General features: G+C 41.4%; 1 protein-coding gene across 1 annotated transcript in view; it reads left to right on the top strand.

The window, feature by feature from the left end:
* The first annotated feature begins 1,306 nt into the window (after positions 1-1,306).
* The window catches only part of LOC141540412 (uncharacterized), a 53,286-nt gene continuing 39,190 nt past the window's right edge, over positions 1,307-15,402 (top strand). Inside the window, exon 1 of the mRNA XM_074264425.1 lies at positions 1,307-1,666. The gene's annotated coding sequence lies outside the window, so the exon portion shown is untranslated. The remainder of the gene's footprint in view (positions 1,667-15,402) is intronic.

Below are 15,402 nucleotides of genomic sequence, written 5' to 3'. Positions count from 1 at the left end.
CTGAATTGGAGCATAAAGCAAAGTATACAAGTGATCCAAATCTGAATATTGAGTAGCAAGGGGGGTGCTAGCTCTGTAAGCTTGTGTCAGCAGGGGGTCACTTCTGGCAGATTTGGGGGGGCTAAAGAAGCTTCCCAGTTAGGAAAGAACCCAAAAGGATCTAGCTTCCATTTCCTCATCTGTAAAATGGGGCTAATAAAGAGCACCTTAGTTACTCCATCTGAAAAAAAAGTAGTAACAGCACCTACTGCATCAGATTGTTGCTCAAATTAAATGGGGTAACGTGAGTAAAGTGATTTGTAAAATGTAAAGTGATATGTAAAGGCTAGCTGATATTAATTACTCAATCACTCAACAAGTTTTTATTAAGTAAATATCAGGTGCCAGTCATCGTGTTAGATAAACACAAAAATGAAATAATTATGCCTTCAAGGAGCTTATAGCTTATCTAGGAAAGATGATGTGTACTTGTAGAATAGATGATAAAAATAACCTCTTTATGTGTGCAACATTCTACCTACCTGTGCAGCAGTTATCGATCCATCCATTTATCTATCTATCCATCCTTTGTCTAGCTCTCTACCCATTTGGCTTTCTCTAAATTCATTTGACTCTTCTAAAAACCCGGTGAGGAAGATGATATCTCTAGTTTACAGCTGGGGAAACTGGCGCTATGGGGAGGTTACTTTCCCAGAGTTACAAAAATAGAAAATAATTTTGGAATAGAGCTAGTCTTTTTGAAAATTTAATATTATTTCATTTCTCTTCCAGTTACTCATAAAGCCAATTTTCTCCAGTTATTTTTGAAAGACTTTGAATTCCAATTTTTTCTCTCTCCCTTCATCCCCTCTGTTATCCTTTCCCTAAGATAGCAAGCAATCTGATACAGGTTATTCATGTGCAGTCACGTAAAACAGATTTCCACATTAGTCATATTGTGAAAGAAGAAACAGAGCAAAAGGGAAAAATGTCTATAAAGCAAAAAATGAGAATAGTGGGCTTCAATCTGCATTGAGACGCTTATCAGTTCTTTCTCTGGCTGTGGATAGCACTTTTTATCATGAGTCTTATGGAATTGTTTTGGATCATTATGTTTCTGAGTTAAGTTGATCATAGCTGACTGCCACACAATATTACTGTTCTTGTGTACAATGTCTCTCGATTTTGTTCACTTCATGCAACATCAGTTCATGTAAGTCTTTCCAGGTTGTTGTTTTTTTTTTTTTTTGAAATCTGCAGAACTATTTCTAATCTTATAGAAATTATGAGAAAAGGACTCTCAGAAATGAGTCTGAATTTGGAAGATGCTGAATTTGGGCTGCGCCTTTGAGGATCAGTAGGGTTGGGATAATTTTACCAGGGGGTATTAGCTTAGAAATTTCAGTGGTTTGGATAATGTTAAATAAAAAGTTAGCCACAGACCCGCCTAGATAAATTGATCATAATCTCCTTCTTTCTTTTTGTCCCCCATCCAATAGTCCCAAACCACCCACTCCTGAAGGCACCAAGTCCAACCCTTCAAAAAGACACCGGGACCGTCTGAATCAGGAACTCACCAAACTGACCAACCTGTTGCCCTTTCCTGAGGATGTGCGGGCCCGGCTGGATAAACTTTCCATCCTCAGGCTGGCTGTGGGTTACCTGAAGGTAAAAGGTTACTTCACAGGTAAGATATGGAGGCGGGGTCCCATTTGATGTCCCCAAATGTCATCCCTGTGAGCCTGTTCAGGACATCAACAGTAGAGCTCTATTTAGGAATTATTGTGCCCATGGAAAATAACATGGAAGATGCCCTCAGTTAGGGAGTGGGGGTGAACACTGTTCTTGGAACATCTTTCCGAGGTCCCTTTTGAAGAAGGAGCAGAGAGAGTCACAATAGTTCACTGCTGCCATCCAGAAGTTTCCAATTTTAACTTTTATTTTTGCTACTTGGTGATAAGATTTCTTAGTGATATTACGCCTAAGGCAAGCAAGGGCCATTGGTCTTCTGTAAATTCAATGGCTCGGACCAAACCCCTGTAATCCAGCCCGAATTCTGATCCTGGTTGGCCATTCATTGATGGCTCTTCTGGTTGGCCGTTCGTTGATGGTTCTGGTCACATGGTGCCATATATAAACTGTAAAGTTGCTTTGGGAATATAGAAAAAAGGTGGGGGGAGCACCTTGCTGCAGGCTCATGTTCCCAGGTGCAGCGGGAAGAAGGTGCAATATGAATTGCAATTTGAAAAATGACAGCAAGCTCCAAACTTTGATGTCTTCCCTGTTAATCCAAGCCCAGGGGCAGATGCAGGGGCTGATACCGTTTGGCTTTTCAGGTGTGTTTTGCATCATGGTTTTCCTTGGAAGGGGGGTAGATGACAAAGATCTCAGCTTAGGTTTTCAATAGTACAGTCTCTTCCCTTCGCTCTTTCCCCTCTGGCTTTTGATTGCTTGTTGCTGCTTCTGAGAAATCCAGTGACTCCACTAAAGCACGTACAACCTTATTTCAGAGCCAAGAGCCCCAGTGACTTTGAAACTTTACTTTGACATCATGAGCCATGAGCAAAGGTTTGGGGGCCATCATGGACACCTCTTACTCATGTGTCAGTTTTCGTGGGATGATAGGAAATTAGTCCGCTTCATTCATCGTGTTCTAGTGGAGGCTTGAAAGAAATGAGGGATTCTGAGAGGCTAAGAGGAGGAGGCGAATGCATCTCAGGCAGGGGTAACAGTCAGTGCCATTTCTATAGGAGATATTTGTGGTGAGGAAGTGGGGTACTCCCAGCATGAGGGACAGTCTGTGCAAAGGCAAAGACATGGAGGTGGGAGATGCTTGCAATGAATAGAAAGTAGGTCAGTTTGGTGGAGAAGAGAATGTGTGAAGGACAGTAAGATGTAATCAGTCTGGAGGTAAAATAAATGGATATACATACCAAAAATGATTTTATATTTAGTTCTAGAGGCAATAGGGAGCCATTGCAGTTTCTGGAGTGGGGAGGAGACATGATCAGAACATCATTAGCGGTTCTGCATTGGTTAAGGAGAAAAGAATCCTAAATTTCACATTCACATTTCAATTTGATCCTTAAAATTGATTTAGAGGCAGACTGGATAATGGACAAAGGGCTGGCCTTGAAATTAAAAAAAAAAATTGGGAATGAGTCTTTCCTTTGACACACCTTGGCTGTGTGGCTACTGGCAAGTCAGTTAACCACATGCCCCAGGAAAACTCCTAATGCCCTTAGTTAGAGATGAGTGGCTAATTTGAATTGGTGGAGGGAGTTTATACTGGGCGTTCCTTAGAGCAATAAAATCATAGGAGAGGTCCAGCCTCTCCTAACCCAAATGAGTTTATTTATTATATTGTCATTAGAATTCAGCTGGGATGGAAGGCTGGGTTATGATTCTCAATTTACTTCAAACTGTGAAAAAAGTTCTCTACTCATTTCGTTGTACTTATTCAGAGAATAACATGCACCAAGCTTGAAGATTTAAGAGCATATTTCCTAGACAATCTTATCTGAGCTTCCCCACAGCCCTATGAAAGTTGATATTTTTGCTTCCATTTTACAGATGAGGGATGTTATTGTTGTGGTTATTCCCTGCTCTGTATCAGCTCCCACCATCTTCAAACCTTGTCAGCTAATTTTGTGATTAACTAGGATCCAGCCGCCCTCTATTTGGGTCTGAGCTCTCGACAGTGCCGCCATTTTGAATTCAGATGGATTGGTCTTCACATACGGTTCTGTCACAGCCTCCATAAAGGCTGCAGGACCTGCTGAACCTCTGACTCTATTACCTTGGGAGGCACAAGGCTCATTCCTACCCTTTAGGGACTCAAGGAGGGCATCATGGGAAAAGGTCTTACTTGAGATCTTCCTAAGGGCAGGTGTTCCTCCAGTCACCTAAGTCACAAATATGTAATTCCACAGCCCCATTTGCAAAGAAAGTCACAGGTTCATGAACTGGAAGTGAGCTCAGAGACCATCTTGATCATTGCACAGAAGAAATTAGGATGGGAGACTCCTAGATTTAGAGTGGGAAAGGACTTTAAGGGCTATCTAATTCAACCTTTTCACCTTGAGAACTGAGGCTCAGAGGAAATTAGGTGACTTGCCCAAGGTTGCAGAGGTCGCAAGTAGGATTTGAAATCGGGTCTTTGGTTTCCAAATCCAGTGCTATTTCTGCTGCCAAAGGTTAAAAATGAAGTGGACAATCGTTCCCCTCCCAGTGAGCCCCACTTGTTGTGAAGAGATCACCTGTGAAGGCAAAGTCAAAATCCAGCCCTCACACCCGATTTGCCTAATTACAGACCTGGCATAATTAGCTGCGTGGCAACGGCCTGGTGTTTTGCTGCCAAACGTGCTCTCCTGCTTTGGATGCACTTAAGAGCCAGGGATGATGGAAATTTTAGGGGGAGGATGACAGGTGTTCTTCATTTCACAGCCTATGAATGGGATAGAATAAAGGGTTGTACAAGCAGTGATGTGGGGGATGGTTTCAGAAAAAGCTGGGAAGACATACGTGAGCTGATCTAGAGCAAAGTGAGAAGAACTAGAACAATTTACATGGTGATGGGAACAATGGAAAGATAACGCGCTGTGAAATACTTCGTAATTCTGGCCTCCACAATGGCCCGCCATAGTTCCCAAAGACTTAAGATGAGACGTGTTATCCCCCTCCAGATGGAGACCTGATGGATTCAGACTTTAGATTCAAGGAGATATAGACAAGCACAAACACACATATACATATTTATGTCTGTGCATATATCTATATATCTATGTGCCTTTTGTCTTTTTTTCCCCAGAATTTGTTTTGTTTGCATGACTTTATACTTGTAATAAATTTTATATTTCTTGCCTCTTCACGGAGATATTTACAAGCACATACACATATACATATTTATGTATGTGCATATATAACATATATATCTATATCTATATCTATATCTATATCTATATCTATATCTATCTATATATCTTTTGTCTTTTCCCCCCAGAATTTGTTTTGCATGATTTTATACTTATAATAGATTTATTAAAAATTTCTTGCCTTCTTGAGGCAAGAAGTGTAAAGAGGGAAAGAATTTGCAATGGAAAGTAAAAATTCAGTCTAAAAATGATCGATAATCCACATTCATACATGGAGAAGTAAAAGCCTGTGGACAATCACAGCAGGGTTTAGGTTCATCCCTCCCTGAGTTAGAGGCAATCCTTTAAAGCTTCTGGCAACATCTGGTTTGGGAATCTTACTGCTTCCCCTTTTTATCACAGTATCTCAGAGTTGCAAAGGATGCAGGGAACATCCAGCCCTTCGCTTTCTTGAACAGAAAGTCCTTCTATGATATTTTACAACAAGTGGCCATTTGGTCTGGTTAGGAGTCTACTACCTCCTGACCTTTCTCCCAAGACCATAGGGTTCAGAGCTTATAGGGGCCTCATGATCCATCTAGCTTAACTCTCTCATTGTTCCCGATGAGGAAAGTGAAGTCTTGAGAAAGTGAAGGGATTTTCTGAAGATCATTCATACTCAAAATGGTGGCAGGTCTCTGACTCCAGACCAGCACACTTGACATCCTACTCCACTGTCTCTAGAACAGCTACTATTCAGGTACACCGCGTTATAGGAACGTTATCTCATTTTTATCCTCGTGACAAATAAGAGGGAAGCACTGCACGAATTAGAAACTTGGTACCTGGTTTCGGAGCCTGATTTGGAGTCTTATTAGCTATGTGACTGCTCTGTCAATCAACATCACCTTTGAGGTGCTAGCCACAGTGCATAGTGCTTGGGATACAGAGGCCCAAAAGCAAACAAACTCAAAAGTCGCCACCACCAAAAACCTCAGGCCCTTCCTTCAGGAAACTTACTTTCTCTGACCTTAAAGCAGCTCCACAGGACTGTGCAGCATGTGAAACACCAACAGGCCCTGCTCTTGTGCTTCATTAGCTGAGTGTCTCAATGATCTGTCCTTGGGCCACTTTCCTGGGCCTTATCTTCAATGACTTGCTTGAAGGATAGATGGGTGTCAGAGGCCCTCCAGAACAGCTTCCTTCCTTACAGAGGGTGAACCTAGATGTAAGAGGGTTAAGAAGACTTAAGAAGATCAGAGACTTAGAGCTCTAAAGGACCTGAGTGAACCAATTATTTTATAGACAAAATCCTAAACTTGGGGAGAGATGACCTGGGCGCTATCACTGCCAAGGTTGGAACCAGCTCCCCGAGCTTTAAGTAGCTTCTTCCCCCCCTATGAAATCCTGGGTCTCTAATGCCTTAATGTAAATAAATGTTTGATTTCTCAAGCCCTCCTGGGTGATACAACAGCAGCACACATTGTTATAGTTCTCTTAAAAACAACAACAATAACAGATATTATTATAGTTCTCTTAAAAAATAATAACATGTTATTACAGTTCTCTTAAAAAACAACACACATTATTATAGTTCTCTTAAAAGCAACAACAGCAACACCTTATTATAATTCTCCTAAAAACCACAACGATGTGCAAATCAATAAGTCCAGGATTATGGAGCTTTGTATCCCCATTGCCTGACACATAGTAGGCGCTTAATTTTATTGTTGACTTGACTTCCTCTAGGTCAGGGATTCTTTACCTTTGTTGAGTCTTAGAGAACTTAGTAGGTCTGGACCTCTTCTTAAAATCAGGTTTCATATAAATAGTTGGAGAAAAGACTAAATCTCAGCTTGAAATGTGCAAAAATAAAAACACAACGTTTTCCATCCAAGTTCTGAAGTCTGTCTACTGACTCCATAAGGTTTCATGGACTCCAGATCCAGAACTCTCTCTCAGTACTGAATATTAAATACTTTGAATAGAGACTTCTCTGGATTCTCCTTTGCTACGTATCAAAATAAGTACCACTTTTAATTGCAGCAAGTTCCCTTGGCCTATTTCTCCAGGTCCAAATAGGCAGGCAAGTGAGGAAAGCCCATATCAGCAAATGGAGCAATCCTTTTGGAACCCATTCAATGCTTCCCATCTTAATTCTGATCAGCACATACACCTCCCATGTATGTGTGCAATGGGGGAGATGGCTGCTCTAGGATCACTCTGTAGACCTGGAGAAAGGTCAACAGCTATTACAGGGATTCAAGGTCAGTGGGAAGGATAAACTGGACAAGTAAGAAGAGTTCAGGAATCAGCTTGAGGAGACCCTGAATGGTGTTCAGGGGCTCTCAGTAACTGGGCACTGGACTTCATATAGCATCGAATGGATATGTCCAGTAGGGACTTTTATGGTATGTCAGATAGAATGGGATGACTGAGGTCACATCAAAGGTCACGGCAAACCCTTAAATTCTGTGAATTTCTGGATAGTAGCATTGTAGATACAGAACTAGGAAGGACCTTAAAAATCTTCTAGTTAAAATTCCCCATTTTACAGATGAGGAAATGGATCCCGAGAGTGAGAAGTGGTTGGATAGCTTTCATTTTTGCTCACTTTCTACTACACGGTGCTGCTTAGCTGTGTTGAGATGAATCTGTGAAGAGGGTCTCTCGGAAAGCTCTTTCCGCTCAGGGATTCTGGGATCTCAGTTAAAATCTGGACTGGGACATTTTCCTAGCTCGGTCTGGGAAGCATCCGGAGTTCAGAATTCTTATGTGAATGATGTCTCTGCTCCAGCTCGGCCCAGCTTCCCCAAAAGAAGGCCGGCAGCTTCATCTTGCTCAGAGGAGTCCAGAGACAAACCACAGGGTGTCAGGAGGCCAGGATGGTCTGATTCACCAGCGGTATTGCGTGCAGGCAAAGGCCTGGAAGCCACAGACAGGGATCAGAGAACCCAATCCTTCCTCTTTTAGGATTCACAAGACTGGTCTCTTAGGAAGGAGTTATTATTGAGTCTGGAGTCATCCAGCTCTCCCTTGGTCTCAAATCCCTTTGTTTTCTCCCATCCACCACCAGAAAAACTTCTGACTTCCTTTGGAGCTGAATCAAAGTCCATCCCAGAGTAGACCCTGATAATTCCTGAGAGAGAGAGAGACAAAGACAGAGACAGAGACAGAGACAGAGAGAGACAGAGAGAGAGAGAGAGAGAGAGAGAGAGAGAGAGAGAGAGAGAGAGAGACAGAGAGACAGAGACAGAGAGAGAGACAGAGAGAGAGACAGAGAGAGAGAGAGAGACAGAGAGACAGAGAGAGAGACAGAGAGAGAGACAGAGACAGAGAGAGAGACAGAGAGAGAGACAGAGACAGAGAGAGAGAGAGAGAGACAGAGACAGAGAGAGAGACAGAGAGACAAAGACAGAGACAGAGACAGAGAGACATAAAGTGACAGAGACAGAGAGAGACAGAGAAAGAGACATAAAGTGACAGAGACAGAGAGAGAGAGAGAGAGAGAGAGAATTTGAGGGAACCATGGACGTTGCTCTGCTTTCTCCTGGTTGTCAGAAAGGAGTCCCATTGTCCCTTGCATAGGAGCTATCCCTGAAGAAGTACCCATCCATTAGTTCTGTGATGCTTTACTGTGTATTAATTTGCTATTTAAAGTGTCCGAGGCTCAAAGGCTTCTGGGTTAATGGAACAGAGGAGAAATACTTGGTAGCTGCAGCAATATTGACTCTTTAGACACTTCTGATTGATTTTTCGGGACCTTACCATGAGCAGAGGGAGATGTGTTCAAGAGGGTGGAGCTGAATAGGTGAGTCACATGGACTCCAGAAAGGAATAACAAAGTAGGACCTCAGGGAGCATTTCCCTTCTGAAGCTTTGTGGGGTTCTTAGGCAAACCCCTCGAGGGAGGTAGAGCATTCATGAGGATCTTTATTTGGTCAGGAAAATAAGGGGTCAGAGAGGTCCAGCGCCTTTCCGCAGCATTTTCGTTGCTGTTTGATTATTTCAGTCAGGCATGACTCTTAGTGACCCCATTTGGATTTTTTGGGGCAAAGATACTGGATTCTTGAGCTCGTTTTACAGATGAGGAAACTGAGGCAAACAGGATGAAGTGACTTATTCAGGGTCATACAGCTAGTGAGTATCTTCTGAGGTTGTATCTGAATTCAGGTCTTCCTGACTCCAGACCTGATGCTCTATCTACTGCCCCACCCAGCTGCCCCCAAGTAACAGATTCAGGGTTCAAACCTAAAAGCTGCTCTCTCCACACCTTGTGGTGCCCCTCTGGGGAGTGAGCCCCTTTTTCTGCCTTGACACTGGAGAATCCCCCTTGGAAGGCTTCTCCTCAACGGGCCCTTCTCCCTATTTCTCAAGCAGCTGGCCCCTGAGGACGCATTTTCTAGCAGATGGAAGGCAGAACTGTTTCTCCCTTTTGAAAAAATAGTCTAGTCCTCCCCCCAATCCTAGGGATCTGGCTTTTAGGCTGCATTGTCTCCCTAGGCCAAAGTGCTCAGGATTTTATTATTAATTCTTCTGGAACAAACCCTGGCCCACGTGTGACGGATTCTCCTGTCCAGATCTTCAAAGCACCCGGAGACAAGTGATTAGTTCTCTCCTATTAATAGGCAGTTTCCCTTCCTTTTCCTCATTCTCTAGCATTCTCTTCAGACCCCACCCAACCTGGAAAACTAGTCTAGGGGAATCTGGGGATTCCGCCCCATTGTGTTTTAATCTGAATGGAAGGGGATTCCCCCTTTTGTCTAGATTACTCTAGACTGGATGGTATGGGTAAAGAGAATTGACCAAGATTATACCGTCATATTCCCCTAGTTGTCCAGACTCATTAAAATAAGCTTACCTCTCATTATAATATTCATTCTCTCCTTACTTGCTAGCCAATCAGAGTTGGTCGCCACACTTGGGAACGCCTACCCTTCTAAGATCATAGAGGCAATTGAGTGGATTTCCTGGGAGGCCTTCGCCATTTGAGAGAGCCACTGAGCCTTTTATTAATGATTACTAGCATGACTAAGAAAACGATTAATATCCCAGAAACTTTGAATATATCACAGTCCAGAGGAGATGTCGCATTCTCCCCTCCAAGAACTTTGGCGGGAGAAGCACAGGCCTGGCCAGGAGGAGGCTGCCGCTTAGACTGAGAGGCTTCTTTAGGGGCTGCCAGGCTGTTGCCCATAGTTCCAGGTCATTCTCCGGCTTTGACTTTCCATTCCTCCCCACTACGCGTCTATCCTCCCCCACTGGATGGCCTTGTATTGATTTCGTATACACTTTATAGATATCGATATAAGGACTCGCCATCTTTTCCGAGTGGACACAAGAGCTCTGGAGGCGTCCATCACTTGGAGAGCAGGGGCGAGTTTTGCCTTGGTCTCCCAAGTGCCCAGCCCGATGCCAGTCACAAAGCTGGTGTTTAAAAATGCTTATGGATTTGATTTGCCTCCTGAGGGCCTGCAGAAGAGCCTGATGGTAGGGCTAAGGTAGAGAAAATCTGTCTACTGCTCCATCCAGTGTCCCCAAGTATACACACAAAGTAGGTAGGGAAAGTAGGGGGGAAAAAGGGGGGGGACTGAACACTAGACTCCCAGGAAATCCACTCAATCGATACCTGTATGACCTTAGAAGGGTAGGTATTTCTAGGTGTGCCAATCAATTCGGATGGGTTAGCAAGTAATGAGAGAATGAATATTATAATGAGATGCACACTTATGTTAATGAGGATCTGGAAAACTAGGGGAATGTGACAGGAACACACATTTCTTCAACAAGCCCCTTGAAGGCAGGGACCCATTGAGTTTTGCCCCCAGCACTTCTTAAAAATATTGTGAAGATCAAAGCAGATAATATTTGCAAAGTACCTAGCAACCTTAACACCCCAAACAGATGTGAACTGTTGCTATGAACGTTGTCTAAGACTGGCTGCTACATCACATCACTGAGTGACCTTGATCTTGCTGGACTCAGAGACTCCATCCCCAACACCGGGATAAATAAGGGTTACCCCTCAGGTCTCTCCCAGGGCTATTGTGTGCATCAAAAAATGCAAAACAGAAAAAAACAAGTCAAAGTAGCATGTGTTGATTTACCTTCAGCCTTCTTAGTTCTTTTTCTGGATGCAGATGGTATTCTCCACCCAAAGTCTATTGGGATTGCCTTGATCACTGAACTACTGAGAAGAATCGAGTCTTTCATGTTTGAACATAAAACAATCTTGCTGTTACTGTGCACAACTTATTCCTGATTCTGCTTGTTTCCTTCAGCATCAGTTCATATAAATCTTTCCAGGTCTTTGCAAAATCAGTTTGTTCATTATTTTTTATAGAACAATATTTAGTATTTTTATATTACTATAATATATCATATATTTGCATATTATATATGTTTATATATACATTGTATATAAATATATTATATATAAATATATAATAATATCTAAATGTATAATTTATATTATATTTTATAAAACAATATATTTTTATAGAACAATAATATTCCATTACCTTCATATACCACAATTTGTTCAGCCAATCCCCACTTGATGAACATCTCTACTCATTTTCCTCTTCTTTCCACTTCAGCTGCTACAAACATTTTTGCACATGTAGGTTCTTTTCTCCTTTATGATTTCCTTGGGAAACAGACCCAATAATGGCACTGCTGGGTCAAAGGGTATGCACAGTTTGATAACTTTTTGGGCTTAATTCCAGATTGTTCTCCAGAATGGTTGGATCATTTCACAACTCCACCAACAATGCATCGATGTCCCAGTTTTCCCCCATCTAATCCAACATTTGTCATCTTTTCCCGTCAGTTTAGCCAATCTGGGAGGTATGAGGTTAGAGTTGTTTTAATTTGCATTTTTCTAACAGTGATTTAGAGCATTTTTCATATAACTATAGATGGCTTTGATGACATCATCTGAAAATCGTCTGTTCCTATCCTTTGACCATTTCTCAATTGAAGAATGACTTGTATTCTTATAAATTTGGCATATTTCTTTATATAGTTTAGAAATAAGGCTTTTATCAGAAACACTGGCTGTAAAATTTTCCCCCAGCTTTGTATTTCCCTTTTAATCTTGTTTGCATTGGTTTTATTTGTGCAAAGTTATTCATTTTGCATTTTATTTTGTTCTCTAGTTCTTCTTTGGTCATAAATTCCTCCCTTCTCCAAAGATCTCCTAGGTAAATTATCCCTTGTTCTCCTAATTTGTTTATGGTATCATCATGTACCTGTTTTGACTTTATTTTGGTTTGGGGTGTGAGATATATCTATGCCGAGTTATTTTCAAGTTTTCCTAACAATTTTTGTCAAATAGTGAGTTCTTATTCCAGAAGCTGGAGTTTGGGGAGTTATCAGATGCTGGATTGTTTTAGATCTTGATTATTGTATCAGGTGTATCTAATCTATTCTACTGGCCCACCACTCTAAGCCAGTACTAAATAGTTTTGATGACTGCTATCTTATAATATAGCTTTAAGTTTGGTTCTGCTAAGTCACCATGCTTTATACTTTTTCATCAATTTCCTTGATATTTTGAAGATCAAAATCTTCTAGATGAATTTTGTTATTATTGTTCTAGTTTTATGAAATTTTTTGGCAGTTTGATTGGTATGGCATTGTACAAGTGGACCAATTTAGGCAGAATTGTTATTTTTATTGTATTAGCTCAGTCTAGCCATGAACAATTGATAGTTTTCCATTTATTTAGATCTGATTTTATGTGTGTGAGAAGTGTTTTGCAACTGTGTATACTCTTTGATCCAGAGTGTCTCTATTAGGCCTGTATCCTAAAGAGATCATAAAAAAGGGAAAAAGGACTGATATGTGCAAAAATGTTTGTAGCAGCCCTTTCTTTAGTGGCAAGGAACTGGAAGCTGACTGCATATTCATCAGTTGGGGAATGGCTGAATAAGTTATGGTCTATGAATGTTATGGAATATTATTGTTCTGTAAGAAATGATTGGCAAGATGATTCTAGAAAGGCTTGGAGAGACTTACATGAATTGAATGCTGAGTGAAATGAGTAGAACCAGGAGAACATTGTACACAGCAAAAGCAAGATTGTATGATGATCAATTCTGATAGAAGTGGCTATTTTCAACAATGGGATGATTCAGATTTTTCATGGTCTTGCAAGAAAAAGAATTCTGTAATTGTGTTCCTATAGATTTGTCTTGGCAGGTGGCCCCCAAGTTTTTTATTTTGTCTAAAGTAATTTAAATAGAATTTCTCATTCTATTTCTTGTTGATGGGTTTTGTCAGTAATATATAGAAATGCTGATGATTTGTGCAGGGTTATTTTATATCCTGCAACTTTGCTAAAGCTACTAATTGTTTCCAGTAGATTTTGGAACATTTTCTAGGATTCTCTAAGTATATCATCATATCATCTGCAACGAATAATATATTTTTTAGATAGATACTGCTTATTATTTTAAGGAAAGCTCTCTTTATCCCTAGGCTCTATAGTATTTTTAATAGAAATGGTTGCTGTATTTTGTCAGAAGATTGTTATGCATCTATTGATATTATCATATGATTTCTGTTGATCTTGTTATTGATATGGCTGATTATGGTAATAGTTTTCCTGGTATTGAACCAATCCTACATTCCTGGTACAAATCCCAATTGATCATAGTGTATGATCCTTCTGATAAGTTGCTGCAATCTCTTTGCTAATATTTTATTTAAATTTTTGCATCAGTATTCATTAGGGAGATTGGTCTGTAATTTTCTTTCTCTGTTTTGGCTCTTCCTGGTTTAGGTATCAGTGTCATATTTGTGTTGTAGAAAAAATTTGGGCTTAAACATTCTCAATCACCATGGGATAACAGGGAGCTGTGACAATGACATATTTCCAGCTCAATATTCTCCCCTCCTCCAATATTTTGTGCAAACCGGCTTTCTGGCAGTTCCCCATGTTTGGGTGTGTATATGTGTCTAGGAGTGGCCTCTTGCAATGTTTGTTTTTGGTTTTTAACATTTTCCTCTGGCTACATGGCTCACAGATCTGAAGTTGGGCATGAGTTCAGGCAGAGAGCTTCCCCAAGCAGACATTGAGGCTCCTGGAGATTAATTCTTTTAAACTTAGGAGTCCCCTGAGACTTTGTCCTTTGACTTTCACTTGGCTTTGGGCGTGGAGCTCTTCCTTTCCTCCTTCTTCATTCAAGATGGAGAGAGCACTTCTGACTCTCCCACGCCACTTCAGTTTTGTGTGCATCTCACTGAACAAAGATACCATTGTGGAGAGCTGCTTTTCACCAGTATGGACTGCCCAGAGCCCTGGCAGCATTCTGAGCTTTGTGACCCCAAGATCAGAGCTTTGAGGAAATCCAATTCAACTTTATTGTAATGGGGAAAACAGAACCCAAGACATTCAGCACCAAGGAAGGAAGGAACAGGATTTAGACCTAGGGTCTCTATTTCCAAATTTGATGGGCTTAAACATTCTCAATCACCATGGAACAGCAGGGAGATGTGACAATGAGAGATCTCCAGCTCAATATTCTTCTCTACATAGTCTATGCAAACTGGCTTTCTGGCTATTCTCATTCTCCAAGTCAAGATTCCATCTCCCACCTCCACACCTTTACTCAGGCGGTCCCACATGTGTGGAATTTTTCCTCTTGTATCCTCAGCCTTTTGTAATGTTTGACTTCCATTAAGGCTCAGGCCAGTGCTATAACCTGCAGGAGATCTCTCCTTATTCTTTGTCACAGTTCTCTCCCTCCTCAATTTGTCTTGTATAGACTTAGCTGTGAACATGTGTCCTCCCATAGAATGGAAGACTCTTGAAGGCAAAGATTATTCCTAGTCCTGTCTCTTCCTCCCTGTGCCCACTGAAATGAATGCGGACCCAAGGCCAATAGGAACAAATCAATCAAAGTGAAAGTGTCCTCAGAAGGGGAAGGCACTAGATTTGTGTTTGCCACTTTAGCCCTCTTCTTCCTGGTTCCCTATCTCCTAGAACTTCTGAGAGGAAGAACCCTCTCCAGCCCTCTCCCCATGGTGTGAATGAGAATGAGCAGAGGGCTAGGGGTATGGCAGAGTAGGGAACCCAGGTATCCAAGGTTCAGATCACCGTGTTCAACCCCTACAGAGAAGGGAAAGGCGAGAGCCAAAGGTAATTGGAGCTGAAAAGACATGGATTGCAATCCTAGCTGTGTGACTTTGGGTTAATCACTCTACCTGCATTTAAGTTATAAAGTATGGTCTTGGGCTAGATCACTTTGGAGGTCTATTTCAGCCTCAAGTGTGTGATCCTGTGATCCTTGTAGTGTCTGTCTGTGGGTGTGTGTGTGTGTGTGTGTGTGTGTGTGTGTGTGTGTGTGTGAGATGATATTGTGTGAATAAGCATTTTTTAAAGTGCCTACTCTGTCTCAGGCACTGTGTGTGCTAAACACTATAAATACAAATTCTAATAAAAAAGAAAAAAGCACAGTCTTCTCTCAGGGGGCCTACAATCTAATAAAAAAAATCGATAGGCAAATAGAATCTAAAAGGGACTGGGGAACTGGTACTCAGACTAGTTGAGTCCTAGTCAAGG

Source organism: Sminthopsis crassicaudata, chromosome 4 (genome assembly GCF_048593235.1).
Source record: "Sminthopsis crassicaudata isolate SCR6 chromosome 4, ASM4859323v1, whole genome shotgun sequence".
Lineage (NCBI taxonomy): Eukaryota > Metazoa > Chordata > Mammalia > Dasyuromorphia > Dasyuridae > Sminthopsis > Sminthopsis crassicaudata.
This window is presented reverse-complemented; position numbering and strand designations above follow the sequence as displayed.